Raw genomic sequence first — 22,645 nt, 5'->3', positions numbered from 1 at the left:
GCTGATATATGAATGAGCACATCTAAGAATGGTTGGTAGAGAGACGCGGGTGGTGCTGTGGGTTAAACCACAGAGCCTAGGGCTTGCCGATCAGAAGGTCGGCGGTTCGAATCCCCGCAACAGGGTGAGCTCCCGTTGTTCGGTCCCAGCTCCTGCCAACCTAGCAGTTTGAAAGCACATCAAAGTGCAAGGAGATAAATAGGTACTGCTCTGGCGGGAAGGTAAACGGCGTTTCCATGCGTTGTTCTGGTTCGCCAGAAGTGGCTTAGTCATGCTAGCCACATGACCCAGAAGCTGTACGCTGGCTACCTCGGCCAGTAAAGCGAGATGAGCGCTGCAACCCCAGAGTCGTCCTGGACCTAATGCTCAGGGGTCCCTTTACCTTTACCTAACAATGGTTGGTAGTTCTTAATGACTTTCAGATCTCTCCCAGCATTGAGATCCCAAAAAGAGGCAGTTACATGGAAACACGATAGTACTACTTCCTTTATCCCACATGCGGGGAACCTTTGGCCCTTCAGGTGATGCTGAATGACAATTTCCATCATCGCTTGCTACGGTGGCGTAGCGTGGGGGGTGCAGTGGGGGCCGGGCGCAACATCTGGGGGGGGCGCTCGCACTCTCAGCTCTCTGCCCCTACCTGGCTCACTCACTCTCTCTCACTGCAGTGCTGGCTGTGCGAATCCGATCCGAGCCGCTGGGTCGCCGCCCACTGTGGAGGGGGTGGGTGCCAGGCGTGCGATGCGGAGAGAGAGCACCTGGGGGAGGGACAGTGCAGCGGCCGCCCAGCGCAGTGCTGAGCATGGAAGAGAACCACACCAGACCAGACCAGGCAGCAGCAAGAAGCAGCTGGCAGCAGCGGCAGGTTAGGGGTTAGGGGGCGCAAATTACTTGCCTTGCCCCGGGTTAGGGGGCGCAAATTACTTGCCTTGCCCCGGGTGCTGACAACCCACGCTACGCTGCTGGCTTGCTATTGGCCATGCTTGCTGGGGCTGATGGGAGTTGTAGTTCAGCAAAATCTAGAAGGTCAGTGGGTTCCCACCACTTTTCATCCACAATCAGTTGCTGTTTTCCTTCCACACCTAAAGCTCATTTCTAAACCACTTCATATTTTAAAAATCTCTAAATGGTGCACAGCAAAGCCATCAATATGAACCACAAAAGTCAACAGCTATTTTAATACTAGATCTATACCTTTTATTCATTGCTGTATTCTTTTATTCATTACCATCACATTTAACACGAGGACAACTCGGTTTTATTTTTATTTATAGCATATCAAAAACTTCAATAAGTTGTCAAATGGGGACCTCTTCTGGCAAAGTAAGGCATTCCCACACAAACTGCTTCCTTTAAACCAGAGCTTACCAAACCTCTCTCACTACCAAAGGAACACAAGCGAACAGCAAAGAACCTGCACAAGCAACGCTGACACCAAACCCTACATCATAGCTGTCAACTTACAGATTTGAAAATAAGGGACCAGCAGCCTTGAAAATAAGGGACCAGCAGCCAAAATAAGGGACCTGCAGCCTCACCTGTTCCAGGCACGCCAGTCTTCCTGTCCTCCTGCAGTCTGGTCAAACTCATGCTGGTAGCTTCGAGAACACTGTCCAACCAACTTTGTAACCAGAGGTTCAACTGAATAGAATCTGAATCACATGCACCACAAGGCCTATGCAGCCTCAGCTTAAGATGGCTCCCCGGCCTGGCTTTGCACTGCAAAGTTTGCAGTAGCATGTGCAACAAAATGGCGTCCAGCATTCAAAAAACCCCTCAGCTTGCATTAACTAGCCACACACAAGGCATGCAAGCTCCACCCCCCAGTCGTTCTTAGACTTCTTACTGGGTGAGCAACACAGCCAAGCAACACAGTTGGAGCCTCCCTCCTCCCTGGCCGGCAGGGAGAGAGGGAGAGGAGCTGCTTCCTTTGAAATTTAAGGGACATCATTTAAGGGACATCTATCAATAAGGGACAGCAGCGGGACATGGCGCTGGAATAAGGGACTGTCCCTTTAAATAAGGGACACTTGACAGCTATGCCCTACATATAGTAAGTAAAATAGAAACATCGCCACCCGACCCCCACCCCCAGTCATCTTTCCCCCCTTTCTTCCTAATGTCTCAACAAATGAAACTGATTTGTAAAAATGTTACATGGGAAGAAAAAACACGAGAGAGAAATATTGCACACTTTTGTAAATCAACAAAATCTTTAACGAAACAAAAAACCAGAGCTTGCGCCTACCAGGGCTGGAAAGGGTTAGTTTAGCCTCCTGTTTCCTAGGAAAACTTAATTACTGTTTTCACAAAATGATGCAAGTTTTAAAAGAGTACTGTATCACCAACATGAAAAGTTCAGAAAGCTCTGTTTGAAACTACTGTACTGGGAAAGGTTTTACAGAAATTTTACCCATTTACACGTGGTGGGCAGCTCAACAACTGAAGGCAAACTTACAAATGACATATTTCTAAGATCTGGAACGTAGATCTGGAACGTAGCAGGGCTCAGGTACTACTTCACACCACTGACCCACATCAAACACTTTTCAAAACATGTGTAAGCACTACACTAGTGGGGTGTTTCCCCCCTACAATACACAGGGCTATCATCTGATTAACTACCTCCTCTTGCTTGGATACATCTGCATATTATTAAAACTACAGGATAGGTGCCCTTTTGAGAATGTGAAGGAAGTGCAAGAAAGCTTTAGTTTATAAAATTGCAAGTTGCCATTCACAGTCCTCCTCTTCTATAACCTAAATGCATGCAATTGCACTTGTTCATTTTCAGACTCTTTGAAACCCTTTGCCTCTGTCTCTACATTGCAAGCAACCCCTCCCCCCCTTTTTGCTTAAGTTTATCTGTAAAGAATGTAATGTATGTACAGCAATTTTATATAAAGGAACTATAGTATGTCATTAGAGGGAAATGCTATCATCAAATTCTTAATTTGTATCCCCATTGAAGTTGGTCCTCAGCAAACAGCTATAAAAGCTTGCAGCCTTAACAACACAGGTCTTGTGTTTGTTTACTGAGCCCTTTTGCAACGTGAGGTATGCAGACTGGAAATTAATTCCAAAACTCTTCTCTAGACTTTGAAACTATGTGCAAAATGCCTGCCACTAGACAATGCTCCGTGAAGATCATATATAGATATACCTGTTTCAGACACCAGTCTTAATGCCTTGTGCATTTTAATTTGCTTCCAGGACATTTGCTTATGCTTTCAGATTTATACCTCAGATATGCATCCACAATGAATGGGAGGGAGAGCTAGACTCTCCCTACAGATGTGCCTGTCTAACCCCCTTCCTTGGATAAACCTTGCAGGTTGCAGACCCATCAGATGCCAGCGTGAATGACTGAAAGAACAAAATAATTGCAACCTAGACTTTTCTACTAGAGAGAAAAAGGTTCTGGTACTGCGTACTCTTGAGTACCCCCAGAGAGAGAGAGAAAAGCAGTGGTTGTAACTGTATAATAAGAACACAAGATTTTAAAAGATGCTCGGATAAGAATTGTACATAACAATTGGTGACGGGTTTCTGTGGCTTTTTTGTGAAAAAGCAACAAATAAAGGAAATCTAATGATCCACTCTGGACCATTCTGGATTTGTTTGCAGAGCACAAACGCTCAAGAAGAAACCCTAGTGATTCTCTATCAACAAAAACAAATTTCTAGAACAAAACTGTCATCAACAGGGCAATCCTATACATGCCTATTCAAAAGTAAGCCTACACTGAAATTTAAGGAGAATTATTCTCTGGTAACTGTTATAGGTCTAAAGCCTAAATTGTTTCTAATATTTTGTTAGGAGCCACTCAGAGTGGCTGGGGCAACCCAGTCAGATGGACTTACTTACTTACTTACTTACTTACTTACTTACTTATTATTATTATTATTACTACTACTACTGCTACTACTACTACTACTAACATACAGGCATGCAAAGGCTCCATAACCCAGTCTAAGCAAGGGCAAGACATTAGTAGCTCCACATTTGGAGAGCCAAAACACCAGAAGCCCAGCTGCTCTCTAGGATACCCTTGCAAGCTTGTGACTGCCTTCTTTTATGCACAGGTGTAGCTAAGCACACAAGGATTTCTGCTTCAGAAAGCAATGAGTAGAACAAACAACAGACAGTTTGCCAGACCAGCCGAGAGCACCCACTTGATTATGCCACTGATGCACTATCCGCATGACAAGAGAGGCACTCTTAGGTGGGGATAATGCTGAATTTTAACACCCACAGATGCAAGGACAGTAAAATATAAGCTGTATGCTACAACAACAACAACAACAACAACAACAAGAAGACACATTCCAACCACAGCCCAAAAATAGGAGAGGCTTTGAGAGGATTGTGAAGGGGTGACATTACAGCCTCTTTAAGAAGAACGTAATAAGCAATCTTCTATCAAAGCCAGTGCAGTATTGTCTAATATTCTGATTGGCAGTGGCTCTCCGAGGACAGAAAAGGCCTCTTATCAAATGTCTTTCAAAGTATGTGTTATGCCTGAGATCTAAGTCCTTCCCTTTCAACAGATAAAATTAACACGGAGGCATAGGTCACCGGGCACACAGCAGCAACAATGTGCGTTCATCAAAAATATGTTGTTGTTGTTGTTTTAAAAAAGTCTATTATAATAAAAGACAAGTGTTTGCACATTACACTAAGCCATTCAGTACGGTTTAGTAAGCTAACCTGTGCACACAGTCCGAGCACCGCTGCTTTGCTCCTCCACCTTGCACAAGCAAGTAAACAAACCACAATGGAGATAGTTTAGCTGCATAGCCCGGTTTTCAAATCCAGAATCTTGGTTTGTTTCACCCTATTAAACCACAATCAAGCACAACCATGATCCTGGGCTTGGACATCATGCTAAGCCATAGGTAGGCAAACTAAGACCCAGGGGCCGGATCTGGCCCAATCACCTTCTAAATCCGGCCCGCGAACGGTCCGGGAATCAGCGTGTTTTTACATGAGTAGAATGTGTGCTTTTATTTAAAATGAATCTCTAGGTTATTTGTGGGGCATAGGAATTCGTTCACCCACCCCCCCCAAAAAAATATATAGTCTGGCCCCCCACAAGGTCTGAGAGACAGTGGACCGGCCCCCTGCTGAAAAAGTTTGCTGATCCCTGTGGTAAGCTATCCCCATCATGGTTTGTTTACGCATTTGTGCAAAGACAGGAGCAAAGCAGGAGTGCTCAGGACACAGCTCATGCACATTATGGCTTACTAAACCATATTTATGGGGTCCCCAACATGATGCCCTTGGGCACAATGGCACCCTTGAAGACTTCCCCTGGTGCACACAAAGCTACTGCACACACTCCAATGCTCGTCCTCCGCACTTCCTGGTGAAGGGGCAATGGTTACCTTTCTTCTTGTGAGATGAAGAGATGAAGGCAAGCATGGGAAGAGTGGCGCTCTTTCCCACTTCCTCTTTCAGCTCTATGTGCTTCTCAAGGCCCAGAGCGGCACCTGAGCAGAAATTGGAGCAACTAAGAAGGGCAGGAGAGAAAAGGTTTGAGCGGCTGGGGGGGGGGAGGAAAACAGTAATCAGAGGGGAGGCAAAGAAGACAAAGCTGGGTGTTGCAGGAGTCAAGAGGGAGACAGTGCCAGAGAGGGAAAAGAGGGAAAGCCAGAGAACTAAGGCAGGTGCAATTTACACAGTAAATTGAATAATACTGAAATGGAATAATCTCCCCATGGATCCTGCCTCCCCTCCATCCCCACCAAACCATCCTGAAATCACATCTCCATGGAATGACCTGCAAAAACATGGCCCTGATACATGAATCCTTTTGATCCTCATAACTTTTTTTTTAACAAGGGATCCACTCAAAACCTCTGTTAAATCATAGGTCTCTTCTATTGTTTACAGATGACTTCTGTGATTTGTTGATGTGTCGCTGCCATCTTATGTCATGAATATCCAGGAGGACCAATGTTTTTTCCCCTGTTAATAGCAGGCACAGGATCTACAATGCCTTACTACCTTTGTAAACTTTCATTTTGTAGTGTGCTTTTTGGAGTCTCCTTGTCAAGTTATGCGAATTCAAGTGGATTTGTTTTTAATTCCATGGGATCCTACTTTTACCTGGACCCCAGTTGTACCCACACCTTCCCCTACCTATGCAAAGCCCATCACACTCTCTCAAAACTCCAAAGGTGCCCACAGGCTCCGAAAGGCTGGCGGATGCTGGCTTAGCATTATGTGCAAATACTGCCAGTGGCTGGGAAGAGGGGAAGTGTTCAGAAAGACTGGTCCACAGCATTTGCAGTAGGAGATCTATAAGGAGAAGCAGGTGCTGTTATGAGAAAATTCACTTGGAAAAGAGCAACAGTGACATGTCAAGGGATGGAGGGTGGGCAATACATCACAGGTCTGGATGCACCCATTTATACTGTATTTAAGTAAAAGCAGAAGCCATGCCATGGAAACCAACAGCAGCCTGTGCTGACTCAGTAAGGGTTTTCTGTTATGATCGTGTCCATTTGTATCTTGCAGCATAGCAAGTGAGGTGAAGCAAAGAAATTACAGTTGCATTTGGAGAAGACTCATGCAGTAAGCACACAATGTGGTTTGGTACATGGCCAAGTCTAGAAGGGAAAGCCTCGAAAATGCTAAATATCGCTCCCAGTCAGTGCAGGCCTTGTAACTCCCAAGGCAAAGCAAACCTATTTCCTTCCTAATGGAAGGAACTGCCTCCTCTGGTTGCAAGGCTTTTGTGCTAGACTACAGAGTACTGATTCCATCAGGGATCCCATGGGGAGATGTGGAATGTTTTCTTCTTTTTTATATATATTTTTAGGGTAAAGGCTGAAGAGTCAAAAGGAAAGCAGATGAAGCAGAGAAAGCTCAATTTCCTAGGAAGGTGGGTTCCCCGCCCCCCAATTAGCAACATTGTGGATTATCAGGCTGTTGCAGAGAAATAAGACGGCCCCTTTGACTATGTGAACAAAAAAGTGCTTAAAACAGTAGGCATGAGACAAGAGATCAGAACAGAACAGGGTGGCATTCCACTAAGTTTCACTAAGAGTAGACCCACTGAAATAAATGAACACGGCTAAGTTAGGCTGATTAATTTCAATAGGTCTACTCTGAGTAAAAACACCAACAATAATACACGTGTGAATTCTTTTAGCCATGCACTAACCACCACTTACCTCACTTAAAAACTGATCCTAAACACACATACAAAAAAAACCCCAGATCCTACTGAGATTCACATTACCGGTGGTTATTTCTAGATGGCCACAAACTAACACAAGAGGGCTGTTTACCATTGTATGTAAGAGAGTGCCTAGGTTTTGAACACAGGATCTCTTACAAAGTGAGGCTCATACCCTCTACAAAGCCTTCCTCAACCTGGTACCCTCTAGATGTTCTGGACCAAAACTCCCATCACCCCTGACCACTAGCCCGACTGGCTGTGGTTGATGGGAACTGGTACTCCAAGGTATCTGGAGGTCAGGATGGAGATGACTGCCTTAGAGACCCACACAGAGAACTGCACCCACATCTTTGCCTACCTATGCAAAGGATGCCTTTTAACAATGCCTTTTGGTCTCCGACCAGGAATGGGGTGTTTCTTTTTTTTTCAAGGAAAAATATTGGATCGCACACATGCTGCCCATTCAGAGTATGCATGCATGCAATAGGATGCGAACCCAATTCAGTCCCACTGAATGAAACTTAATTCCGAGTAAACATGTATGGACCGGCCTGCTGTGAGGCTGCAACCCTAAGCACCCTTTCCTGGGAAGCCAGCTGCAATGAGCCCCGTGGGGTTTACTTACGAGTAGGCATGAAGCGCGCCGGGATGCCAACGCGAGGTTCCCTTCGCCAAGCCAGCGAGCGTCTCGCATCCAAGAAAGTCTGCAGGGGCGACGGCTGAGATCTTGCCCTTCAGCCTCGACAGCTGCCCTCGGCAGGGCAGGCCTCCGATCCTCGGCGGGCTGCGGGAGTCACGAGGGCTGGGGAACTCAAGGCGGCCCCTGATGCCTCTCCTCCTTCCCGGTGGCTCTTAGCGGTAAACCGGTGCATGGAGACGAGACTCATGCGGCAGCGGCAGCAGCAGCAGCACTTCCTGCCAGCTCGCCAGGAGACGCGGGGAGCGAGGGCGGCGGGACGGACCCAAAAGGCGGAGCACTAAAGGAGGGGACTCACTCACCGGAGGGACGGCATCCCCTGCCGGCTCCGGAGAGAGGAGCTGCGCAGAGGGGCGCCGCCTGGGCCAGCCTTTTGTTCCTCCTCCTCCTCCTCCCCAGCGCCCGGGGCGCATCCACTGCCGCCGCGCGCGCCTCTCGGGGCTGCCCGCCCTCCCCAAAACAAGGAGCCGGGCGGAGTTCCTGCCTCTTGCCGAAGCTCCAGGTTCCGATCGCCGCTTCTTCTCCAGCGGACGGAACCCCCTCAGGCTCACCGGCCGCCCTCGCTTGGCTACAAATGTGCGCACAAAAGCGCCGGCGGCGGAGGGAGGGACATGCCCAGCTGCTGCAGCTGTTTCCCGGCGCAGACAGATGGCTCTTTTCAGCTACTGCTCTTGCGCCCGTCCCAGGAAAAAGCAGCACTCGGCCCCGCCCCTCCTTTCCTCTTTCTTTCTTTCTTTCTTTCTTTCTTTCTTTCTTTCTTTCTTTGCACACACCTCATTATACAGAACTTAAGCCTAAAGCTCAGTGCATGTTTTGAACCGCCGAAGGATGGTCGTGGCTTCAGAAACTTGGGTGTGCAGATTTGCTCGTTTGCCAGAAAGCATGTTGTTGTTTGTTGTTGTTTAGTCGTGTCCGACTCTTCGTGACCCCATGGACCAGAGCACGCCAGGCACTCCTGTCTTCCACTGTCTCCCGCAGTTTGGTCAAACGCATGCTGGTAGCTTCGAGAACACTGCCCAACCATCTCGTCCTCTGCCGTCCCCTTCTCCTTGTGCCCTCCATCTTTCCCAACATCAGGGTCTTTTCCAGGGAGTCTTCTCTTCTCATGATGTGGCCAAAGTATTGGAGCCTCTGCTTCAGGATCTGTCCTTCCAGTGAGCACTCAGGGCTGATTTCCTCAAGAATGGATAGGTTTGATCTTCTTGCAGTCCAAGGGACTCTCAAGAGTCTCCTCCAACACCATAATTCAAAAGCATCAGTTCTTCGGTGATCAGTCTTCTTTATAGTCCAGCTCTCACTTCCATACATCACTACAGTACTGGGAAAACCATGGCTTTAACTATACGGACCTTTGTTGGCAAGGTGATGTCTCTGCTTTTTAAGAAGCTGTCTAGGTTTGTCATTGCTTTCCTCCCAAGAAGCAGGTGTCTTTTAATTTCGTGACTGCTGTCACCATCTGCAGTGATCATGGAGCCCAAGAAAGTAAAATCTCTCACTGCCTCCATTTCTTCCCCTTCTATTTGCCAGGAGGTGATGGGACCAGTGGCCATGATCTTGGTTTTTTTGATGTTGAGCTTCAGACCATATTTTGCGCTCTCCTCTTTCACCCTCATTAAAAGGTTCTTTCATTCCTCCTCACTTTCTGCCATCAAGGTTGTGTCATCTGCATATCTGAGGTTGTTGATATTTCTTCTGGCGATCTTAATTCCAGCTTGGGATTCATCCAGCCCAGCCTTTCGCATGATGAATTCTGCATATAGGTTAAATAAGCAGGGAGACAATATACAGCCTTGTCGTACTCCTTTCCCAATTTTGAACCAATCAGTTGTTCCATATCCAGTTCTAACTGTAGCTTCTTGTCCCACATAGAGATTTCTCAGGAGGTGATCAGGCACTCCCATTTCTTTAAGAACTTGCCATAGTTTGCTGTGGTCAACACAGTCATGGAAACTGATAATTGTAACCATCAAGCAACATCTGGAGGGCCAGAGGTTCCGCACCTTGCTTCAATGTTTTGATCGGGGCAGCTGAAGGATTGCCTACTGTCACGCCCTGTCTGCCTGTGAACTGAGGTCATCCTCAGAGATCCTCTTTGTGTGTCCCTGCCATCTAAAGTGAGGCAGGTGTCTGTTGAAGAGACATATCAGTGGTGAACCCCTGCATGTGGGACGCTTTCCCTAGGGCAGACATCCCACCCAATTTTCACTATTTCTGACACCCCAGCAAACCCCTTGTTATTTTCCCAGGCTTTGCTTTTTTAAAAATTCAGATTGCTTTAATTCTACATTTTTTTCTTTTTGTTATATCTGTTTGTTGTTTTATTGCTTTTATTAAGAAGTGTTTGAAGCCCCAGAAATACTTATATTAAAGGGTGTTATTATATAATAATTAATAATGTAAAGTTGCATCCTGAAAAGAAATGCAAAGCTACGGAGGGTTTGAGGGTATAAAGTGAATCAGAGAACCATGGAGGCTGTGAGGATGAGTCAGGAAGGTATTACGGTGTTTCTTGCTATGACATGCAGGAGAATCTGGAGAAAGGGAATTTGGTGTGGGATTGGAGAGATTGTTGTGAGAGTTGTGGTTAAATTGATTGTGGTGATAACAGACTTCTAGGCCAGGAGGAAGACAACACAGGGAGTTTATTGCTAAAAAGTTGAGAAATGTAGGCCTGTGGCACAATTGTGAAAGATCCAAGGTGAAGGGAGTTTTGAATCCGTAAGAATGGATGAGGCAATTCTTTTTTTATATAATTTTTTTTATTAGTTTTTCACCATTTATATAAACACAAACAATACACAATACAAACATACACACACATAAACAAACATGTATAATTTCAGATCCTTTTTTCTTAACCCTTACTTCGCCGACTTCCCCATACCTCCCCTTTCTGCATCCCAATTCTCAAATTTGTTTCAGCAAATCCTCCCCCTTGATTTTATCTAATTTTCCCTTGTTCTTTTCTTTTACTTAATCTTTTACAGCTGTAGTCCCCTGTTTTCTATAACCTCAACATTTTAGCACTCATTAATTTTACAGTATTTCTTAAGATAAATTTTAATTTCTGGATGAGGCAATTCTTGAACATAAAACTACATACAATGATTTTCACCTGGAGTGGGAAAGCAGCAATAGAAGTTTATGAGCTCAGGATTTATGAAGGTGCAATATTGTGAGGAGAGGGGTTATGGAGGAGGCATTCTGAGGGCATCGAAGGAGGGTGCTAGGGAACAGAGGATTTGGTGCAGGAGGAGACTGGGGTGATAAATCCAGGGATGCTGAAGAAGGAAAGTAGGGCCTAAATAAGGATCTCAGCCAAACTCCTTACTTCTCATTCCCTGCCCCCAGGTGGACTTTGGTAATATGGCACCCTGAGCAAAGACAAAATTTGGTACACCCTATAAATAGAGGAGGAGGATGTGCCCCCTGGGCTTGTCCTGCACGGCCCTAAATCCAGCGCTATTCCGCAGTCAGCTCACATTTGCTCAGTCCTCACTGGGATGACTTAAAGGACTCTACATTTTTTGTCTTTACCAAATGGGTCCCGACAACTGTTTGGTTCCCTCAGACATGGTTGGTGCCATAGGTTTTTATAATGCATATGCCTTTTCTTTGCTAAAAGAAGGAATAATTACGCCGGGACTGAGACAGCAAATGACGCGAGCGATATTCGCGAGGGAGGCGGGAGGGCTGTCTGCCTCTCCGCGCAGGAAGAAGTCGAAGAGTCCAAGAGCAAGTTGATGATCTTTTCAGAAACTGATAGGTGGGACAAAAATGTACTAGTCGTCTCAGTTTTGCTCTCCCCCTTTCACTGTTTTGCTGCACCCCACCCTCCCCCCCAAGCCTGCAGACCTCCAATCCGCCCCGCTTTCCCCTGCGCGCGCGCTTTCTCCCTTTTCAGTTTTGGCACCTTTTCCCCGGAGCCCGCATGGCCGGCGAAACAGAAGCGGCAAGTCAGGGCAGGGGAGGCGCCGCCGCCGCTGGCCAGCACGACCCTGGCAATCCTTGCTGCTGCGGAGGAAGAGGAGGAGGAAGCGGTGGCGGCTGCACCTTCTCTCGGCGGGACTGGCGCAAAAAGTGGCCGGAGGAGGAGCCCTCGGAGCCCCGTGAGGCTGCCGGCCAAGCAGGGAAGGGAAGGACGCTTCTCCTTTTCTTCCTCCTCAGCTGTGCCATCTTATAGGCGCCAAGGTTCCTTCAGGGCCCCCCTCAAATATTTGAGGGGGATAGAGCCCCCCAAAGTTGATGGGCATCGCCATTCAAATAGTGTGCATGCATCATGTAATCAATTACACAGGGCGGGGCTCACCCCCCCCCCATTTTATTCAAGTTGTTCCCCCCCCCATGGTGAGCCTGTAGTGGGGCACCCTTCCCCAAAAGTGCCACCATATAGTAAGCAAATGCCATCGTCTTGACTGGGCGGAAGTCCTTGGGAAGAAGGAGTTGGACAAGGCAGGTGATGGTGCCCACCTGGCCAGGTGAAGGGCAAGAGTGAATTAAGGTGAGGATGGGTCTCTTTCACCTCTCCTTTTATCTCCCCCCCACACACACTCCACAAGCACCTGTTCCTGTTGTATTTTACTTAAGAGAGTAAGCAGTATAACTAAAGCAGGAGCTGCTACACTGAGTTTGGCAAGGGCACGCTCAAGTTGAGACCACACAGGATGTGCTCTCAGTTCAGTGCAGTAGAAAACATGCCAAAGCACAGGAAGCATCATTTGAAGGGCTTTTTCTCCTCTGACAACATGCCAAATGTGGAAGTTCACTGTTAGCCATGCAGACACTTTCCTTTAAAGTTTCCTAGTTAATAGCTGGGGACTGAGGTGCAAAATCAGCATAGGTGATATCATCCTGCTGATGCCCACATCCAAGTCCCAAAATAAGCAGCGTTCCAACTTTCATCTGTCAACACAGGACATCAAGATTTCTCATATACTGTACATGGGTGGGGGTTTGAGCCAATCTCTGCTGCTCACTGCATTTTGCCTTATTCCTTCTAATGTGATTCATGTGACCAAGAGCAGGCAAACCTTTCATCCATCCAGTCTATGGAACTGCCCACTAACAGTGGCTCAGTCTTTATCTGGTTTGAGCTTCAGTTTGTTGGATCTAATCCAGTCCCATTACCAAGGCAAGATAACGGCCCAGCATATCCACTGCCAATATGTTATGCAGGAGACCCCAAAAGTCACCAAGAGGCAAAGGCACAACAATAAACTCTGGAACTCTTGGTTACTGAACTTGAAATAACTGGAGTTCCATGAAAGAGTGGACTTCAGTGTGAATTTTGAGATAGGCAGGAGCTCCTCAGTTGTATACCCCCAAGCAATACAATGCCTTCTACCATGAGGGCCTGTTCTCCCCCATTGAAAGAGGAATTCCAGCCAACAAAAAATACCGTACCTACATGCTGGTAAGCAAGTCAAAAGTAGCACCCACCAATTTTGGAAGAAACTGGATCAAGCTCAGTTTAATACAGTGGTACCTCGAGTTACATATGCTTCAGAATACAGACTCCACTAACCCATAAATAGTCCCTCGGGTTAAGAACTTTGCTTCAGGATGAGAACAGAAATCGTGCTCCGGCAGCGTGGCGGCCGTGGGAGGCCCCATTAGCTAAAGTGGTGCTTCAGGTTAAAAGCAGATTCAGGTTAAGAATGGACCTTCGGAACAAATTATGTACTTAACCTGAGGTACCACTGTACTTCACTGTGCTACATTTATACCTTCTCTAAGGAGTTCAGAGTAGCTTACATATCATTCCCATCAAGGGGAGGCCTGGAGGAAGCGAATGAAAAAGGACACAGTCCCTTTTTGCAGAAACCTCCCCACTATGCTCGCCACTATTTGGCAATAAGCAGCTTGGGCTCAGGGCTAGCAATATGTAGTACTACAGTGGAAGGTTTGCAGAGAGTAGGGAAGTGAAGAAAGGGAATACTGTCCTTATGCTTTCCAGAGAACTTTCTCGCCACTTCTCAGAGCCCTCAGCTCAACATGACTATAAAGTTCTTGTTCCAGGGTGGTTAAAGCCCAAGAGAAAAGCCCACCTGCACTAAGTGGGGGATACAGTGCAAGATTCTGTTGCAGGTGGAATGGAGCTAAACTGAAAACAAGTTCCCAAAACGTACATAAAGCAAACCATCCTGTGTCCTCTCTAGAAGACAGCTCTGTGAACCACACCCTTCTCCTCTTCCCAACCTGGACATCCCACCCCAGCGCCACTGGTTTCCTTGCATCTCCTTCCCAATCCCAGCCAGGCAACAGCAGGACTTTTGCACTGCATTCCCCACTTCCTCAGAATCCCAGGGCTTCCTGAAGCTAAATTTGAGGATGTCAGTATTGAGAGGCAGCCAGCTGCTGTTCATTAGTCCGCTAGTTTTTACAAGACTCATACTTTTGAGGCAGGTATCACACTTCTCTAATTGAAAGGCTGGCCCTGGGTAACACTTTTCATTGGAAAGTTTCTGCTTATGAATGGCTGTAGCCAAGTAAGAGCATCACTCCAATGCCATATGTTAACATTCAGTAGACTGTAAATATTGTAACTGGGAGCTGGTGTATGGACTGTGGATACCAGAAGTTATTACATTCTGAAGCTAATCGAGTGTGGGCCTGACCACTAATTTGAGAGACCACGGGGAACTCCATGTAAGAGCAGGGTGTCTTGTTCAATAAATCAGCATTAAAATTTATCTATATTGTTACTCTTGATAGGTAAAAATTATGCAGGAAATCACCCTCATGTTCCTGAAAGAAGAAACGGGAATTAATGAGCAAACTTTTATGGCAACAATAATGGAGATGTCTTTGTTTTGGTGAAGAGGGATGGACTTCCTCCTAAAACAAGATCTAAATGTTCTGATCCAGATGTAGGTTCACAAGAAAATATCCAAGAAAATACAAGCCATTGATTACTGGTATTCTTCTCCCATCAGTTGGGGGGAAAACAGGTTCTCAAAGTGAATGGCATATTTCATTATTCAGTACTACCAGTTGTAACACAATAGTTAAAGGTAACGTCAGCCTATCTAGCAAGGACTTTATGATGATCAACAAAATGATGGATGTTGAAGGTCTCTTGGTAATTATTATATGCTATATAATAATTCACTACAAATCTAGCTATTGTCCATTATTCTGTATTTCTATTGAGTTTTATTTCTTCAAGGAGAAATGTGCTCAGCTCTGGCTTTTGCTATCCTCAACCCCACGTTTTCTTACTGATTCAATATGGAAAAATACGCAACACTGCAGCTTGATATAATCAATATCTTTATTGATCTCATGGTAACAGCAACCATTGGTGAGAGTGTTTTCCCTAAACACCTGTTTCAGTAAAAACCAGATTTGTACAGAAGTAGCCGAAGGATTGTTCAGACGACTTCTGTTTTCTTTTAAACCAGGATTACATTTAGACAAAGACAGAATATGGAGGGTGAGGAAGGACGTGTTCAGTAAATAGGAAGGAGACAGGTATAACCAATTTTAAAAAAAAAAAATGTGTCAGAGACATTCAGTAATTATATTGGCAGCAGCCTCCACACTTTTCCCGAGGAGGCCACAAAAACCCAGAAAACAAGCTGCCCCACAAATGTTAATAATTCTTCTCCTGTCTAAGGTGAAGAAAGGCACACTGGATTACCATCCTGCAGAGATGCAGATTGACATGAGAGAGGGAGATTGCAAGAGGAGGAAGGGAAGTCCTGTTGTGTTCTTGATGTAAACACAGACCAAGATGCTGATGAAATCTTTCACATCTTATTTGACTCGCACACATATTTTTATACCTGGTTCCTGCTGCATTTCCATTTTGGGATCAAGATAAATTATCCTTGGATGTTGTAAAGCTGGTTTTGTGAAATGTATGCTCTGCTAAACCAGATATTCCCTATGATCAGTCCTAAGTAAAATTTATCCCTGCATTAAAAGCATCAACACAGTTCATTATTTCTCTAAAAATTCATATATATATCTATATATATATATTTATATATATTTGTGTGTGTGTATAAGCATCCACCCACATACATATACATATTTATTTTTTGCACTCACCCTTTCTCCACACAATAGATTTATAATTTTCCACAGTTACCCAATTTTGCTGATGACTATCAAAAGCCAATCTTTCAACCTCTCAAGCTTTCTGTGCAGCATAACGTCAGGATGAAGGAGACAAAAAGAAAAGAAAAACGCAAGCAGATCATTGCCACACAGAATATGCATAAGGAGCAGCTAATTTCTGTAAATCCATTTTATGAACTGTTGCAATCAAGTTCAGTTCACAGAACGTTGCAGGGGCATAAACGAAGTTTACTTCTCAAAATGCTTATCAAGGTTTCCTATATGAACTCTTTTACCATTATGAACAATTATGGAAATGCAGAAGGGACTATTCTCCCAGCCCAAAGAGAGAAAGAAAAACTGAGTTAAAACTCATTGCTACATCAATCAGCCAAGTACATTTAGAGAGAAATAAAATTAGCACAAATGAAAAAAAAGGAGTGAAACATCTCTTCATCTTTGACGCCAAAATATCCCAACTAGAAAACTACTCCAGAATGCTTTAGCACAGTCCTGAGACCCAAAGTGAAATACTGAATATAATCAATGGCTAACTATACTAGTGGAAATAAAACAATCTATTGAAATTTCAAGGACAGTATCTTCAATGGTTGAGAGGCACCAGAAATTGCAAAGAGAAGTATCAGAGCTACAATGGCAGCAGGAACCCAAGGCTGACATTAGAATGTCACTCCCCAGTGTGAAATTGGTGCTGGTTGCTTGAAGGGATCTAGGACAAGAAATGGCCTACTGATGTGAAATCTCAAACCTTCCATGGGTCTCTTAAGGAAACTAGCAGTGCCTTAGTTGATTTACAATGGTAAATCCCACCGGCAACTTACATCCTATGTACACAACCAAATACCATAGAATGAGACTCTTAAAGTAATAGTGACTGTGATTTTTAATTGGGGTCTGGAAACATTTTTCATTGGTGGAAATACTTGTACAACTTGATACAAAGCTGTGCTAGTGATCTTTGGTGACAGTACGCAGAACTCCACCACCAATTTGGCCAACTTTTCCAAATGTGGTTTCTGTTCAAAGTCAATAAACGTGGTACTCCAGCATAACACAGAACAGATTCCAAGGCCACATTTAAGCATCCATTATGTTGCTGTTAGTTCAGTACGCTAAAGGTGTTACTAATACAACAGAAGTAAGTCACAGTAGAAGTACTTGAGTATCTTCAATTCTAGTCTATGTCACAAAAACTGGTGATCTGTATGAGTCGGTGAGCTACCTATCAGGATACTTATCATGGGGGAAATTAAGCAAAAGTGTAACTACATATTCCTGATAAGACTCCTGATTCCAGACCATCACAATCATCCCCCTTTAAAATGAAATACTGTCTCGGTTCCCAATCTTTCTACTCCACTCGACTCATCTGCACCAAACCCTTGGTTGCGAGAGCCAGCTGGTGGTTCCCAAATACAAAGGTGTAGGAACGAAAGGCTTGCTAAAGTGACAATTCTTGAGGGCTGTAAGGGTTCTTACAGGTATCGTAAGCCCAAATGTCCAATTTTAGCTAAGGGCCAACGAAAGTGCTCTTTGAAAACCTGGGATCTGACTTGTTATTGCAACAAGAAACTCACGATGCAAGATTTAATGTAGAAACAAAGATAGTCAGGTGTTGGAGCTTGAATATTCTTGTATAGGTAAGGAAGGGCGTTGGAAACATAAGGCTTAGTAGAGGCTCAGGCCTCCTGGCACATTTTCCTTTCAGCGGCAGTTATGTCAGAAAGCTGGAAGTTTAGAAGCCAAGTTGAAGCAGAAAACTGCCTACTCCAACCACAGGTTTCAGCCAATGTATGCACTACATTTACCATATCTTTTTTTGCATGGCGTTTTGTACATGCTCTCGGTTATCTCAGAATAAAGGCACACCCAAAATGCATGTTATCTAGGTATTTCTGGCAACATGCCCCCAAAATCATATACCACTGTGCCATGTCATTGGGGTTTCCTTTTCAGTTGTGGTTCCCCCTGCCCCACATCAGATGTGCCTTCATAATGCCGCAATGTTTGAAGCCACAATTTGCTTCCTTACTACACTAGGCGATAAGGACAGCTATATTCCTTCTTCTAGGGTAGCCTCATAATTTCCAATCTTCCAATACTGTATTAGCTAGTGGCCCTAATGTACTTTAATCAAAGGCATAGTACAAAGTATCCTACAATTTCAGCACTAATGGGATTGGGGGGGATGTTTGCAAGTGGGGTAAGCAAGAGATACGGTTCATGCTACAACTCTCTTTGGCTCAAACACAACTGTGATGTCCCTTTACTGCAAGATTGCACCATTTATTATGGAATCTGCCTGGCCATCCAGTTTGGGAGGCAAAACACATTTCTGGCCTCCAGAACAGCCACAGAATACAGACATTGGCCATCCCTGACTCATCACATACTAGTGTGCATAAAGACAAGCTAATATAGACTGATCAATAAGGCTGTCAAGTGATTAAATAAATCTTAGCTGATAGTTAAGTTTTAGTCAGGTAACTAATTAAAACTGCATGTATTTGCATATAAAGCAAAGGTAAAGGTACCCCTGCCCGAACGGGCCAGTCTTGACAGACTCTGGGGTTTGTGCGCCCATCTCACATCTATAGGCCGGGGGCCAGCGCTGTCCGGAGACACTTCCGGGTCACGTGGCCAGCGTGACAAAGCTGCATCTGGCGAGCCAGCGCAGCACACGGAACGCCGTTTACCTTCCCGCTGGTAAGCGGTAATATTTGCATATACAATAGCTTAAAAAAAACACCACCATGCCAAATAAAGGGTAACATTGCCTTAAAAGATATATTACCCATTTTTTCTCACAAATGGGGGAGGGCCTCTAAAATGGGTGTTTTCACTGCGATTTGTAGAAGTACTTGTATTAAAAGTACTTGTATTAAAGTTTATTTTTTCAATCTACTGTTCCTTTTTTCTGCTGACCAAAATGTTTGATAGACTAAATATTGCAGCCCTGTTAATCTAAAGATTGATAGACTAAATATTGCAGCCCTGGTAATCTAAAATGACTGGTACAGATCAGAGTTGTCACAACAGCACTTGGGAGTCTCAGCCAGCCAAAGATGCTTTTAAAAAGCAAGATAAAGTGAAATCTAAACACCCACCATATAGCTTTGGTGGTGACATTGTGAGGAAGACACAATATAAGAAATTGCAGTTTTGAGTTTGTGGGGGTAAAAATACTAACTTGCTGTCAGGTTCTTTTTTGTTAACTTTTTACTCACTCAGCCATCAAGTAGAAATCTTTCAAGTAACATCATTACAGCATAAAAGCCAGCAGCAAACATAATTTTAAGTGACTGCCGAGGGTTAAACACCATTCCTCAGTGCAGTTGCAGAAAACTGCACTGTTGTTGTTGTTTTTAAAAAAGTGCAACTTTCCATCTTAGTATCTTGGAATCAGGATTAATAGTAATGGGAAAGGGCATGTTCGGAGTGCCTGTGTGCTCTGTCGTCTTAAAATGGCAAGCCACTGAATATGTATTTGTGATTGTTCAGTCAACACAACTTATAACCTGATGGGGAATCGGTTTGATCTCTTGCATAAACCGGAGAACCACTTGGAAGCACAGGATGCAGCAAGAAGACTGTACAGAGAACTGCAATTGCACGGGCATTTAAAGGACTCTCCCTCCTCCTTCAAACTAGACAGCCAGAACTATAAAGGCTGCTGTGTAGGCTTAGTGTTCAGTTGGCTCGGCTCAGCACTGCTGTATGCTAGAGAAGTGATGGGCGCAGCTGGCAGCCCAGGGCCCTTTCATATAGCTCCCCCAATCCTTATGCTCTGTTATCTCAGGCCTTTTCTTCAGCATGGAGCAGAGTCACAGGCAAAGGGCTTTCTGCCATCTCCCCAGAAAGAGTTCTCTCCTTGGGCAGCTTGGCTACTCACTCCCCTGGGCAGGCCAAGACACAGGCAAAAAGGGACTGGGCAACTGAAATGCACAAGGGGGATAAACCTCCGGCATAGCCTCTGCAGAGGAAAGGCACCAAGGAGCCCTTAGCCCATTCAACTCTCAGAGCAACTGTTGCTGGCCCTTCAGCCATTGTTCCATCAAAATGATGCTCTCTTAAAAACTAAGTTGTTCGCCATAGAGAAATAATCCAGGAGATGCTATCAATCTTTCTTCTTTCATGGCCATGACTGAATCACCTGGCTGGGTATTGAAATAAATGTAAGATTTATTGGTTTCTTTGTGGCACTCATGCCCGGGGTTGGTTTTTTGGGGGGAGTGCCTTACAAATATCTACCAATTTATCCTCACAACAACACTGTGAGGTAGGAGTCTATTGTCCCCATCTTAACAAGTGGGGAATTGAGGCACAAAGAGACTTGCCTGGAGACGTGCTGGAAACTTGCTGCAGAACAAGAAAGAGAAATGTGATCACCTACACTGAACTATTCAAATAGCCTTTCTTTCTTTCCTTATCTTTGTCCAAAAGATCACAGAGGCAACAGCAGCAGCAGCAACAACAACTAAACTGATTGTGACACATAGAAAGCCCTGATGCATTTCATGCTAAGAGATATACTTTCTGTTATGAGGTGGAAGGAATGGTACTACCAAATGTCTTTTGTAGTATGTAACCCCTTGGAGATTTGGGAAAGTGTGCAAGTTTGAAGCCATTCCTTTAGTCCAAGGGAGTTTCTGAAAAATACTATTAGAAAAGTGGCTGTCAGCAACACCTGAAGTACAGCCCTTCTCCTCCATCTCACCAATTAACAGCATATTCCTAACAATGTCAACCCTGAAGTTAAGTCCTACTGAATTCAACAGGGCTCACTCCCAGGTAAATGGGGTTATGACTGCAGCCTAAATTGGCTTAGGTCATAGACAAATCCGAGTTCCACTACTGTCAGCACTGCAGAGCAAATGGTCTCTGTTCTGCCTCATCAACAGAAAAGCCGACGAGGTTCCAGAAACAACTGCTGGCAATTATGCAAGAGGAAGGATGGAAATTCAACTGTGCCCTGACTCTGGGCTGGACTTAATAGTGCACTTCAGAACTACCCTGACCAAAAACAAAGCAAAATCAGGAAGTTTTGCAACGCGGCTAAAGAACATCCCCTCTGCTTATCACAGCTTAGTTCACTTTTGCACCACCACCACTTTTAAGGGGCAGTGTTGCCTTCTCCAGAAACATTGCAAGCAAAGCCTATTCCTGAGAGATCAACAGTTACAAAGCAATTTTGCTCCTATATTCACATTTTAGTGCAGGCAAAAAAAGAAAAAAAAGTTACTAAACCCTCCCTTTTAAATCACAAGAAAAGATCTTTGCCAATTTATAGAAGAGATGTTGGGGCAGAATTCTATTCCTAGGGATGAGTTCATGTGTTGGAAGTTTTCTCTGTTACCAATGCCTATTCATTTGTGTTCAGCTTAACTCCCAGGACCGATTCAGAAGTTACAAATATAGCATGGCTGCCACTTTCCCTGAGGCTGGGGTACCGTGCTACAACTACCAAGCTACAACCGAATGAAATCCTTTGGGGGAAATTGCCACATCACACTGTGACATCCACTGTGGACCATACGATCCATTCATGCCATTTGCAAACACTACCAGAGCAGGATGAGATCCTGCCCCAGGAAAAAGAGGCCGCCACAGCATACTGATACCCAGTGCTTTTTTTCTTTAAAAAAATGTTTAGGGGTACTCTCATTTTCCTACTCATATTGAAATACTGCCCCTCAATGAGGCCAAACTTAGATTCACAAAATGTTTAGGGGTATGCGCTCACCTGCGTCGTCGTCCCCCCAGAAAAAAAGCACTGATGATACCATATGAACCGCTGCGACCATCAACCGCTTAGTACCTGGGAGAAGGCTGACATCTAAGCAAAGGAACTTTAGCAGCTGTCTTCTTGAACAGGCTTTTTGTGTGTTCCAAGCCCGACTTATTTCCAAGTAAACATGCACAGGAATGTGATGTAAATCAACCTACCAGCTGGCATATTAATAAAAATTGTTTGCAGGGAGGGAAACCTAACATACCTGGCATATGATGCACGCCATGTTTCATAAGCAGCATCATATTCAAAACATTCCTTCCTGTTATGTCTCTTCGGCTGCCTGCATGTAGGTTCTGCTAGGTACTCACACTAAAAATAGTCAGATTAAAAAAGGTTTGTTTTACTCGAGAAAATGGGTTTTAATGGATCGATCTAGCCAATTAAACGTGACAAAATATTGCAGCCTTAGGGAGATGCATTTTTACACAGTTCAAGTTATCAGCTAGCACCGCAACCAAGGCATGAACTCATCCACTCTCACAAAGTAGCCTGACTGCCTTATAATTCCCATGATGAGTAGGCTCTCTGCCTTTCAAGCCCAGGCAAGCAGTTCACCCATAAGAATCGAATGAAGTGAGGCCATCAGCAACTAAAGGGTACCTTGCTCACCCAGCTGATTTAGTAATGTGTGAATTCAGGAAATGTGCAAGAAGATGGGTGAACAGGATCCCAGCTGGGTGGTTTTGCTCCAATAGGCTTACTAACTTTTTGATTGCCCGCCACCCCAAGTCACACACCATGAAATCAGAATGGCATATTTCAACAGCCCAGTAAGTAAATCTTAGGGTGTCCCAAGCTTATGGAAGAGCACTAGACTCTTGCGAAGCCTATTCTAGTCAAGCACAGCCAGGGTGTTTAAATGAATCCTTTTGGCACAATA

At 44.8% G+C, this 22,645-nt stretch overlaps 1 protein-coding gene and 1 long non-coding RNA gene across 2 annotated transcripts in view; one reads left to right on the top strand and one right to left on the bottom strand.

The window, feature by feature from the left end:
• The window catches only part of PALD1 (phosphatase domain containing paladin 1), a 108,746-nt gene extending 100,313 nt beyond the window's left edge, over positions 1–8,433 (bottom strand). The window contains exon 1 of the mRNA XM_082222036.1: positions 7,815–8,433. The gene's annotated coding sequence lies outside the window, so the exon portion shown is untranslated. The remainder of the gene's footprint in view (positions 1–7,814) is intronic.
• A 6,579-nt stretch (positions 8,434–15,012) lies between these two features.
• Positions 15,013–19,335, top strand: LOC309532196. Its single transcript, XR_014219639.1, has 2 exons — positions 15,013–18,495; positions 18,707–19,335. It is a non-coding gene; the product is annotated as an uncharacterized lncRNA (long non-coding RNA).
• The last annotated feature ends 3,310 nt before the right edge of the window (positions 19,336–22,645 follow it).

The sequence above is a fragment of the Podarcis vaucheri genome (assembly GCF_965113315.1).
Source record: "Podarcis vaucheri genome assembly, chromosome: 5".
Taxonomy (NCBI): domain Eukaryota; kingdom Metazoa; phylum Chordata; class Lepidosauria; order Squamata; family Lacertidae; genus Podarcis; species Podarcis vaucheri.
Note: the sequence above shows the minus strand (reverse complement) of the source record. Positions and strands in the feature narration are given on the sequence as shown.